The sequence below is a fragment of the Furipterus horrens genome, unplaced genomic scaffold (assembly GCF_987537825.1).
Source record: "Furipterus horrens unplaced genomic scaffold, mFurHor1.1.pri manual_scaffold_10, whole genome shotgun sequence".
NCBI lineage: Eukaryota > Metazoa > Chordata > Mammalia > Chiroptera > Furipteridae > Furipterus > Furipterus horrens.
The window spans coordinates 42,093,320-42,106,287 of NW_028327180.1; the positions used below are offsets into that span (position 1 = coordinate 42,093,320).

General features: G+C 42.1%; 1 non-coding gene and 1 pseudogene across 1 annotated transcript; both read left to right on the plus strand.

Moving 5' to 3' along the window:
• The first annotated feature begins 2,908 nt into the window (after window positions 1-2,908).
• Window positions 2,909-3,412, plus strand: LOC149999808 (cyclin-Y-like protein 1 pseudogene; annotated as a pseudogene).
• On the plus strand, window positions 3,376-3,575 carry LOC149999809 (U2 spliceosomal RNA). The gene has a single exon (XR_016513792.1). It is a non-coding gene; the product is annotated as a U2 spliceosomal RNA (small nuclear RNA).
• The last annotated feature ends 9,393 nt before the right edge of the window (window positions 3,576-12,968 follow it).

Consider the following 12,968-nt stretch of genomic DNA (forward strand, 5'->3'; position numbering starts at 1 on the left):
TTGTGGGTTGTATTTGCACTCTCTTGTTATTGTCCTGTGATGCTCAAAAGTTTGTAATTTTTGAAGGTTTAGTTTATTATAGGTTGTTGCCAGTAATTTTGATGTTATAGACAAGAAAATACTGTTAAATGCAATATTACGAAGATTTTCCCCTATGTTTCTTCTAAGAGTCTTACAGTTTTAACTCTTATATTTAGGTTTTTTATTCATTTTGAGTTTATTTTGTATATGGTATAAGGGAGGGGTCCAATTTAATTCTTTTGCTTGTGAAAATCTAGTTGTTTCAGCATCATCTGTTGACAAGCTTATTCTTCCCCCATTGAATGGACTTGGCACCCTTGTCAAAAATCCATTCACCACAGGTGCTGGGTATATTCTGACCTCTCAACTCTTTTGCATTGGTCTCTATGTCTATTTTCAGCCAGTGTGTTTTAATAATCGTACTTTTAATTCCTGCAAATTGATGCTTTAACAGCTACAAAATGGTCTAACTGTTAGTTCTCAAGTAAACCCTGGGTCACCCAAAAACATCTGAAGATTTTAGATAGCCCTGAACCTTAATCTCGAACAATGCTAAACCTGCTTACTCTGCCTTGCCCATTCCTATGGAAACCAAAGAACGGTGCTTGCCCACAATCTGCTCCTTTCCTCTGTCTTATGACCAACCCTCTAGTGCCTCCCCAAAGTGGCACTGCATGGAGTGCTCTGTTTTCCCCAGGGAACTGTGAATAAAACAAAAGTGTGAGACTCTCATTTCTCTCTTGACTTGCATCTGGCTTCACCATACCTCACCCAAAGTAAGGTGGTTAAAATAACTGGGACAGTGAGCAGGAATGAGAAAGAGATGCTACTGGACTGCTCTTGGTTTACTAACTGGATTCACTAGGTGGCAGAGGAGGTTTGGAAGACACCCTTGCCTGCTGGAGCAATTGCACTTTGACCTCTGCTACTATATGCTCTTTGACTTTGGTGTCAGGATAATGCTGGCTTCATAATATGAATTTGGAAGTGTTCTTTCCTTTTCCATTCCTGAGGGTTTGAGAATGTCTGGTGTAATTCTTTATGAAATGTTTGGTAGAATTCACCTGTGAAACCATCTGGTCCTGAGCCTTTCTTTTTTCTTTTCTTTTCTTTTTTATTTTTTTTTTAGTTTTATTCTTTTAAATATGTTTTATTGATTATGCTGTTACAGTTGTCCCAATTTCCGTTCCTTCTGCTCCCCTCCACCCGGTGGCCTCCCTCTCTCCAGTTGTCCCCCCGCTTTTAGTCCATGTCCATTGGTTGTGCATATAGTTCTTCTCAACATCTTCCTGTCTACTCCACTCCCTCCTACTATGCTTCTTAATTCCTATGCCATCTCCCTCCCTCTTCCGCTTCCCCCTCCCTGCTGACCTCCCCCCAGTATGTTCCCCATACCTATAGTTCTTTTTCCACTCTCGTTGCCTATTTAGTTTGCCTTTGTTTCGATTCCCTAGCTTCTGTTGTTGGTTCTTGTGATGCAGTTTTCATTTTAATGTTCATAGTTTTGATCCTCCTTCTTCTAAACCAGTCCCTTTAACATCTCATATAATAGTGGTTTGGATTGGTCCTGAGCTTTTCTTTGTTGGGAGGTTTTTGGTACTGATTTAATCTGCTTATTATTGATATGTTCAGAATTTCTATTTTTTTCATGATTTAGTCTTGGTCAGTTGTATGTTTCTAAGAATTTAAACTTTTCTTCTGGATTGTCCAATTTGTTGGTATATAATTGTTCAAATTTTATTAATCTCTTCTGATGCATTGTATTTCTGTGACATCAATAGTAATTCTCCTCTTTCATTTAGAGTTTTATTTATTTGAATCCTGTCTCTTTTCCTTGGTAAGTCTAGATTTGTCCATTTTGTTTATCTTTTAAAAAAACAACAACTCTTAGTTTCACTGATCTTTTCTATTGTTTTCCTATTCTCTATTTCATTTATTTCTGCTCTACTTTTTATTTCCTTCCTTCTTTTAACTTTGGGTTTAGTTTGTTTTTGTTTTAGTTTTTTTTCTAATACCTTAAGGTGTAAACTTAGGTTGTTGTGAAAGAGCTTCCGTGTTTCTTAATGTAGACATTTATTACTATGAACTTCCCTCTTATAACTGCTTTTGCTTCATCTCATACATTTTTTATGTTGTGTTTTCATTTTTGTTTGTCCTAAGACACTTTTTACATGCAGTAATGTTTTTTAAACATTTTAGAAGTCAAGAGAGTAGAACATATGTATAACTGCATGTTATTGTCCCAACACAATCAGCCACAGACCACAAAGGACAAACTTAGAGTGACAAAGTCAAGTTTACTGGCTCATTACTGAGAAGGAGACCACACATCTGAGAAACCATGGGGTGTCTCACCACACAAAGGGAGATATATGAACATTATAGAATTTGGAGGAGGGAGGCAGTTCAGGTAAAATCTAACTGAAGTAGATTTTGATAGGCTCAAAGTAAAATGACACTGTGAGTTAAACTATATCTAAGAGCTATCAGACAATACTTAGAATTAAACCCAAATTTTAAAAACCTTAGATCATGGGGTCAAGAGGGAAAAATGAGAAAAGGGGGTCCATACATGGTAATGGATGAAAACTAGATTTTTTGGTGGTGAGCACGCAGTGGAGTATACAGATATCAAATTATAAGGTTGTATATCTGAAATTTATATAATGTTATTAACCAATGTTACCTCAAGTTAAAAATTAACTACAGACTAGTCAACTCAAGGAAGGCAGTAGTAGAGTGGTAGTGGGGGTTCAGCTGGGCCCTGAGCCCTGTGCAGTGCCTGGCAGCTCATTGGTCCCTGTGTGGCACAGGGCTTTGGCATTGTTGGGAGTGGGGAAGACTACTGAGCAAAGGTAATGACAACAGTGAGGAGTGGAGGTTCCTCATGGGGAACAAACTGACCTGTTACCTGAAGCCCAAGCCAGCCCCAATTTGGGCCACTAATCGAGGCGAGTGAAGCCTGTCAATGACTGTGAGGTCTGTGAGGCAAGGGCCAGGGACTCCACAGCAGTTCCATTAGCCCAGCTTCCCTGGAGCTTGCAGAGTTGGATTTTGGAGCCTGGGAAGGGCAACCATGTTCAACACCTGAGTACTGGGGGATGCCCAAAGCGTTACCTTTAGAATCACACCCTTCTGACCATCCAAGGGCAAATACAATTTCTCTGAACAATATTGAAACAGATGAACAAGAAAAGAGGAACAACTACTTAAACCACGTACTTCCAGTGTGCCTTACTAAAAAGTATAGCTCATGTTCAACGGTCTTCCTAGCACAGTCAGTTGGCCTATTCTTAGAATCACAGTTTAATATGTGACCTTAGAAAGGTATTTCTTCATAAGGAACAGAGCTGGGTCGCTTCTCAGCCTTTTGGCTAAGATCAACCATTGATATCTGTTTTTATCAGTTTAGCCTCTGAAACATTCTCTATGCAAGGACAACATATTAAATAGATTTTTCAAGTAGGGAGATGGAATAGGAGCTTGCTCCATTCACACTGTTAGGTACATCATCCACCCGGTATTGCAATACCTCTGGGAACAGTGCACCCCTTCCTGGACAAAAAGAGAAAAAAGACCAAAAAAGGAAGAGAAAACTCCTGGAAATAGATGGTATGGTATTTTTTATGAAAGATTACATCCACTCTTATGAGAAATGGTTCTAGAGGAATACTTTAAACAAGATCCTAAACCCAAATTTATACACAGATTGTTCATACTATTTTCAGAGCTACAAAGCTAATGGCTAACTATGCAATAGTAACTTCGGTTACTTAGGCTTTTCATGATGCCAAGATCAACATTTGTCCCACTAACTGGAAAATAATTGTTTTTGAGAGTCATTATTCTTTCCTACAAGTTTTGGGACAATCAGGTTGTGTGGACGGTGGACTATTGCCAGCTCCTCCAGGACATTACAGTTGAGGACATGAGTTTTACCTATAAACAAAGCCTGATGGAGAAGACCTGCCTGCACCAGATAATCCCAGGAACCAATCACCCACGAATAACCATAATTTCTAGGTGATCATTATCTCAAAATTGACCATTAGTCTTGGCTGTGGAAGAAAGCACATTCAGTAAGCAGACAGGTCAGATGAAGCCTCCATGCAGCTGCGGAGGTCCAGCCTGGGCCAAGTGACATGCTCCATGGCAAACTGCCTGTTTCTGATGAAGGAAAGAAAGCATGAAAGAGACGGTCCAGGTGAAATATTGCTACTTACAAGGTGAAAGCAGAGAGACCCTCAAGCCTAAATAACTACAGCGGCTCCTTGAATACCCTTCATGATGGGAGGATGTTCACTGACTCCGCATAGGAGCAGACCTCAGGTCCAGGTCGGCTGTGCGGCGGTGCGAGCTGGGCAAGGCATGCACTCCCCGAGACAACGTGCTGGTCGCGGATGGTACCACTCTGTTGTCCAGGGCCACTCCGAGCAGGAGCCACGGCTGCTCAGTGCATCGCTGCATTTTCCTTCAGATTGGCGGCATAGAAATGGCTGAAAAGGATTTTCAAGATGTAAAGAAAGTAACACAGAAACTGGATGGACTATACAGGAAGATAATGGTTTTAATAAACAGAGCTTTCCTTCTCCTCTGTCAGACTAACTTTGCAGAAGCCCACAGATTCTGCACAGAAATTTTCAGGATTAACTCAACAAGTGCAGTGGTGAAAACAATGCTACCGTGTGCCTGCTCTACCTGAGCAATCTTGAGGCCATGGTGCCACAGGGCCCCAGGTACTGTCTGCACCAGGGTGTGTGACTCAAACTGACAACTACGCATGAGCAGGGGTCTTCCCAGAGCATGCAGCACAGTCAGGCCAGGGACCAGGCAGTCACCAGGAAAGGAGACAGCTTTAACACACAGCACCTCAAGCTGGCCTAGCCACTCATATTCTGGAAAGCACCAGATCTTCGTAAACTGTACATTGCAGCTAATCTATGAACGTGACTGGTGTATTCAGGGAAGACTCTCTCACTAGTGTCTAGGAGCGAGTCTCCTTGGTCCAGAACCAAAGCCAAGGCTGTTGGGCAGTTTGCTGAACTCCAGCCAGTTCAACCCCGCAGCTCTGCACTGTTTGTGAATTGGGGTAAACATGCCATTAGGATGGTGGTCGCAGACAGAGAAATCCACAGGACACACTGGGTCCCTTTTCTTTATTCCTGGAAGCTGCATTGCTTGGTTTATTAATTCTGAATATCCTCAGAGAAAAGCTGGAAAACAAAATATAAACCATTCTCACTCTATGCCTGCAGCATTTATAAAAATGGAAGAGGGACACCAAAAATTAATTTAAATTAATTATTTTTTAAAACGTATGTAATGTTGCTACAGGGGTATTTAAAGGACTATCTATGGCCTTACATGCTTATACTAAAAAAAAAAAAAACCACTAAAAATTAATGAATTAGATTTCCAACTTAAGGATAAGACAGTGACTTAAGTTTCTTAAAGTAAACCCATGTTTGCAGCATTTATAAAGTTTCTCTCCCACTCTGAATTTCCCTGTGCAGAAGGTGAAGCCCAGCAGAAGGTTTCCCCAGACTGAAGATATTCACATGTGAGATGGATGGAGCTTTCCCATATACATCCATTCCTAAGGCTTCTCTTCACTGTGAGTTCTCATGTACCCTGTGAAATGAGTGACTACCGAAGAATTTCCTACAATCTTTGCATTAGTACATCATTTCCCCTGTATGCACCCTCTTGTGGGCAGTCTGGTTAGAGCTCCTGTGGAAGGTTTTTCCACAGTCACAGCATTGGTAGAGCTTCTCCCCAGAATGGGTTCTCACATGTACCATCAGATGGAACTTCCTGCTTAAGTTTTCCCTGCCATCACTGCACAGATAGTTTCTCCCCAGTCAGGTCACAGCTCCTGATAAAGACCTTTCCACAGCCACGGCATTCATACAGTTTTTCCCAAGTGTGTGTATCCTCTTGTGTATGACAAGGCTTGAGCTATATCTGAAGAATTTCCCACACTGGTTACACGCATACAGTTTCTCTACAGTGTGAGTCCTCAAGTGTGTCTGTCTTAAGGGATGAGTGATGACTGAAAGCTTTCCCATACTAAAAACACTCATACAGTTTCTCACCAGCATGAGACTGAGCATGGAGCTTAAGGGATGAAGGATGACAACACTTTCCCACATCCTTTATGTTCATTGCATTTCTCTCTTCTGTAATTTCTCTTGGGCAATATAACATTAGAATTTCTTCTGATGACTTTTCCATATAGATTAGATTAATGGGGTTTCTCTCCAGGATGAGTTGGTGCCTGTTGATTAAGGGATAAGTGATAAGTAAAGGCTTTCTCACTTTCGTTGCATTCACAGGGATTCTCCCCAAGAAAAAGTCTGCCATGTAAAAAAAGCAAAATCCTACATTAGAAGGTGCTACCATTTCCAGAGCAGGCCTACTGCTTTGCCCTCTTCAAGTTCTTTCAAACTGAGTAAGGTGAATGCTCTTCCACAAAGTTCTATCACAGTTATGATATTCATAATGCTTATTATATACAGACTATTTTCTGATAATCGTTTAAACAAAAAATGAATTATGTGTCAATATTCACTGAGTCATATCTGTGGATATTCCTACTTGTGGGAATTCTCCATGAATAATGAGCTTAGAATGTTCCCTGAACTCATAATACTCAGAGAATCTCTCTCAAGAAATGACTTCTCTTGGGTGAAGGCCAATGGCCCCAACCATCTCTCCTTGGGGCTGTGCTGTTCCTCTAGCTCAAGGCAACCCAGACTTCCACTCCAGAAAACCAGCAACAAGCCCTGGACAGCCTTACCCTTTTTCCTGTCAGTAGATAGTTTTTCCCAAACTTTATTCCACTTTGCAGTGGTCTCTTTGGTTTTAAGCTGAAGTCAAGACTTATGGTCTGAAATGAATAGAAAGAAAAAAACTAAATTCCTGGAGAAATAAATGATGAAATAAAGGAAATTAAAAAAAAAAAATCCACAGCCATGCAAATTTTTTCAGATACTGACTGTATGCATGAGAAGTCAATGAGACGGGGAAGAATAGACCAGTCAAGGATTTCAGCAATGTGAAAAATTTGACAATGAATTTGAACAAGGGGTGGAAAATGGCAGGTGACTTGCTAAGACATGATTTTGTTAAAAATGAGAAGGGGATTGGTAGTCTGATAGAGGGCACTATCAGACAAGCAAAGTCTCGGAACAGTGGGAAAATAAACAAATGAGTAGGCAGTCATGTTCCAGTAACGCTTAATTTACAAAAGTGGAAATGTTCTGGAAAGAGGAAGCAGGACAGAGCTTTCACTGAGAGCAAAAGAAAGTGAGAGAGAAGCCCTGGGTGGTGTGGCTCAGTGGATTGAGTGCTGGCCTGAGAACTGAGAGATCATCGGTTTGATTCCCTGTCAGGGCACACGCCTGGGTTGGCAACCATATGTGTCACACACTGATGTTTCTTTCCATCTCTCCCTTCCTCCCTTCCCCTCTCTCTAAAAACAAATAAATTTAAAAAAAAATTTTTTTTTAATAAAATGAGAGAGAAAAGAGAGGAAGAGAGGAAGGAAAGCTGAAGCTTCCAAAGGAAATTCACCCCAAGTAGGCTGAGATGATCTCTCAGACAAAATAACATTCTAGAAATTCTCTAAAGGGAGCTCCTTTCACCCAGGGCTCACCTGTACTGCTGTGCTGGAGAATTCTCTCCTACCTCCTCCTGCTCCAGCCAAGTGGTGGGGCCGCACCTGGAGCTGCCGGCTGGACCCGTTACAGGGAAGGCGGCGGCCGGTGGAGCCGTTACTGGGCAGGCAGCACGCTCTGGCGGCGCGCCCTCCACTTCCCCACTTAGAGTCGGAAGGGGTGGAGAGCTCGAGCCGGCCGGGGAGCGTCTGAGCGCGGGAGAGCTCGCGCCGAGCGGTCCTGGGTCCTCCCGCGGGGACGCGGTTGGGCCATGCCCGCAGGCTCCACTAGGGACCTTGGGGACAGACGCAAGCGGGCGGGCGAGCTGGGCCCGGAACCTGCCTAGAACGGCTCCGGGCCTCGGGGCCCACTGGGCCGAGGCCTCGCGACTGCCCCAGACCCTCCAGAAAGGGAGGCTCAAAAAATGTTTTTCCTTTCATTCATTTAACAAATATTTGAGTCTTGCCTACACAGAATTTTTATTTCAATCGTTGAAGAAGACAGATAGTAGAACAGATACACAGGAAAACATGTCCTATCAATGCCACATCCGAATACTTCTAGTATAGTTCCAAATTTCATTCTGTGTAGATTCATTCTATCGTTTGTTTTTAAACCCTTTTCAAAAATAAAGCACACACTGAAAAGACAGAAAACAAATAGTGCGATGAATACTTTTAAAATTCACTACCATGTGTAAATTTTATGTGTCCCTTCTCAATCATAAACCTGGCCCTCTCCTAAAAAAAGAGCAATATCTTGCCTGCTACAGTAACTGTCTTTATACTTTTGCTACCTAAGTATTCATTCTTAGTACCAGTTTAATTCTGCCTCTTTTTGAGTTTTATGGAATCAAAAAGGGTGATTGCTTTTCCTTTTTAATTTAGTTTCTTTCACTCAACATTGTAAGATTGATGCATACTACTGTGCATACTTGAGCGGGGCGAGGCCCGAACGCCGACTGAGGGGACACGGCCGTGAGTGCCAGCCGCAGAAGTACACTTCACTTCCTGTTCTGTAACCGCGCAGGCGGAGCGGTACCCCAGGGCTTTCGCAAGGCAGAGAAGAAGAAAGGGAGGAACCTCGGGAAGCCAGAGGGACAGTCAAGAGCTGAAACTCGGTCCAGCCTGGGGCGAGCAGGATACGGGCGAGAACAGGGCTTGAAGGGCGTGGCCTAGATTGAAGACTTTTCCTAGAAGGTGAGGCTAAAGGCTACCAGACCCAGGGGCGGGGCTAAGGCGGGCTACAAAATTACAGGGTGGAAGCCGGGGGAGGGGACCAGCTGTGGGGGCGGGGCTTGGGTGGAACGTAGCTTCTAACTGGCCAGTTCTAAGGATGCCCAAGAAAGCTTTTCTTGCTCTTTTTTCCTACGTCCCGAGACAACACACGAGAACGCCAGACTTACAAAGCACTCTGCCAGTCCACAAAGTGGATCACACCTCCATTCATCCCATTCCTTCTTTCGGCCCCTGAGGAAAGCTTTAATTTTCTTCTTCAAAGGATTGTATCTTTCAGTTAGGTCACCTCATAAACGTTATATATGTATACATTTAACTTTTCATTTCCCATTTTATTATTATTGGGGAGTTCTGAGAGATGAGGGACATGCTCTGACTAAATCACAAATGTAAATCAGAGCATTCAGCTGATACAGCAGATGCCCAACAAATATGCGTTTCTTTCTCTTTTCCCCTTCTGAAGGGTAGAGAGGCATACAAATATAGGGAATTTCTCAATTCCCTTATTATAGAAATAATTTACCTACAAATCCAGTGATGTGCTGCCATCTTCTGGGAATCACAGGTATTACATACTATCATACTGTCTTAAGCAGCTGTTCTTGAAACCAGTCATCCTTCCCTATGAGAAGTTTCCCATTTTTTAAAAGCATTTTCAAAAATAAAAAATTTTAAAGTGTTTTTCTGTCCCAATATACCTTTGGGTTATAACATCTACCTAGTGTTTGGGTTGGGGGGAGAGGAGCAGTGGTAGGAAAGGCTGAAGGAATTTAGGAAATGTTTGTGGATTTCTGGGGAGAGTTTACAGCAAGTGGAAAGGCCCTGAGTGTTTGGTCTCTTTAACAAACAGCAGAAACCCAGAGTCTGAAAGGGTTGAAGTAAATTTGGCAGGATGGAGACTAGAAGGAAGTGAAGTCAGAAAACTAACAGATTACACTTGGCCACCTGGACAACTGTAAGAATTTTTGGTTTGACTCTGTGTGAAATGGGGAGCCCATGAAGGGTTTTGAGCTACAGGAACAACATTATCCGATCTATATTCTTAAAAGATCTCTTTGTCTTTTGAGCCACTCTATGTAGGCAGAGATTGGATCAGGGAGGAAAGACGGAGATGGCTAGACAATAGTGGCAGGGGAGGATGGAAGGAGTGGGACTTGGGTATGAAGGCAGAGCAGATGGGTATTTGATGATGGATTTGATGTGTAGTTTGGGGTAAGGACTTGAGAATGACTCCAAGGATTGTTTGTTTGTTTTCCACTGTCAAGTAAACATAATTCTGGACATCAGTAAAGAAACTTCACTCAAAAAGACTACTGCGAGAAGGAGAAAAGGCCTATTGCAATAGGAAACCATAAGATTCTGCAAGTATCTAAAAGATAAGAGAAAAAAACTTCTTTTGTAGGGAGGAGCAAGCAAAGTTCAGGGAATGTCTGAGTTTAAGGAGGTGCAGTGTACATGCCTGACATTAAGCTTTTGATTGTCTTAAAGACATCTACTTCACATAAACATATTGCCACTGCGCAAATCAGTTACTAGCTAAACCACCAGGTCAAAACCAGGCTGCCCCACCTGTGGCTTCCCTTTTAGAAAGCCCTGAGCAACCTAGATAACTGACCACTTGAGTGATCCTGCTTTTCCTTTCTTACTCCTTAATTCCTGTTCTCATGTTTTAAATTCACCAATAGTGTGAACCTGTGAAATCCTAGGCCCCTGCCCTTGACCCCAATAAAGGCAGAGCCCCAGGCACCACGCTCTCTCTCCCTCCTTTGGCATGCTATGTGCATTCCATGGATAACTCCAGGGCCTGTGAGTAATAAACTTTCATTTCAAAGTTCCCTGATGTTTGTTGCTGAGGTGTGTCTTGCAACCGTAATAGGAACCAGAAGGGCAGGTGGAGACACGACATTAGCTTTGGTCAGGGAAATGTCTGGGGGTTCTCACCACAAGTTGCAGGGGGCCTGGGTGAGTCCCCTAGGCAGTTCTAGTCGATAGCATCACTATCAGTAGACTGAAACCTACACAAAATAAGTATGCAATCTACTTTAGCCTGAGTTAGGACAAAACTCCATTCCTCTGGCTTCCTGTGTCCAAGAAGGGGAAATTTCTGCTGAAGTGACAGTCCTGTCCTCTCTGCACATACACACCTACATACTCTATCTGACTAGTCAGTTTGGAAAAAGGAACTGAACTTCTTCGGTTCATGCCCTTTCTCTCTCCCTTTGGGAGTCCATCAGAACCCAGAGAGAGGATATTTTGATAAGGCCGAGGCCAGGCAGTAATCATCCAGAGGAGCCTTGTGGTTGACCAGCTGTGCCATGCCCGAGTAGGTTTGGCACAATTAGGGGTGAAATCATCAGAAAGCCCACCAGGGTCTCATAGTGAAGCCACATGCTCCAATCCTGCTTTTATCAGTCATAAAGCTGAATAAATCATCTCTGATTCCTGTGACTGGTCTCAAACTCAGGAGGGAAATTAAGATACGTTATTGGTTTTCCCCAAAGTGCCCATAGTAGACAAAGAAAGTTCTAAAAGATTACACACCAAAACTTTTCATAATGATTCCCTCTGGGGCCTGGGACTAGAAAGCGTTCACTTTCTGTAATGTTGAAATTCTCTACAAGCATGGATTATTTTCCACAGCAGGAAAATTATTTTTAACAAAAAAGTGTATATTTAAACAGAAATATTTATCATCAGTGAATGGATAACACATGGTGCTGTAACCATATGATGTACTGTAGTAGTTACCCTTATCCACAGGGGATATGCTTCGAGACTCCCAGGGGATACCTGAAACTGCAAAATTGTACCGAACCATATATATACTATGTTTTTTCCTACATATACATGCCATAATAAAGTTTAGTTTATAAATTAGGCACAGTAAGAGATTAACAAAAATTAACTTATAATAAAGTAGAACAATTATAATAATATACTGTAATAAAAGTTATGTGAGTATGGCATTTCTCTCTCAAAATATCTTATTGTACTGAACTCACCCTTTTCTGTGATGATGTGAAATAATAAAATGCCTACATAATGAGATGAAGTGAGGTAAGTGACATTTGCATCATGACACAATATTAGGCTACTACTGACCTTCTGAGGATAAGTCAGAAGGAGGGTCACCTGCTTCCAGTGATCCTGCATCATTGAGCCTTGATGATGTCAATGGTTGGATGTCGGGAGCACATGAGATCGATGGTTGAAGAAATTGAATACTTTCAGACTGTGATTGACTGTGGGTAACTAAAACTGCAGATAAGGGCAGGGGGCAGGGAGGTTACTGTGCTACTCAGAATAAACTATTGATTCCTACTGCAACCTGGATGAGTCTCAAAATCATTATGATGAGTGAAAGAAACAAGATTGCTCCCCCCACACACAAAAAGTACATACTCTATAATTCATTTACATAAAATGTTAGGAAAAGCAAAATAATCTATAGTGGCAGAAAGCAGTGGTTGCCCGGGGACAGGGGCAGAGGGAGGGAAAGATACCAGAGGCCACAAGGAAACTTTGGGGAATGAAGGAAATGTTTGTCATCTTGATTGTGGTGATGTTTCCATGAGTGTATATATATGTCAAAAGTCATTAAATTATTTAAATATGTGCAGTTTATTGTGCATTAATTATACCTCAATAAAGCCGTAAAACTTTCTTCTATGTCTAGTTTTTAGTTCCTAATGGGGCACAGTTACTGAACCATCCTTTCAGATACTGTTACGTGTCAACAAGGCAACCTCACATAATGGTTAAGATTGTAGAATAAGATTACTCAAATTCTGCTCTTTTAACAGCTATGTGACTTTGAACAACTTAATTTTTCTGATTCTCAGTTTCTTCCTCTGTACGTTCCTCACTGAGGTGCTGGTAGGAGTCCATGCATGAAGGACTGAGCACAGTGCCTGACACAAAATAAATCCTCAATAATGTCAGCTATTGTGATTGTCCTTAACCTTTACTGGAGAGAGTACTGACCATGCTTTTTAAATTTCCTGTATTTTATGATGCTTGATATCTTAGGGCCTTGCAGGCCTGGGGAAGG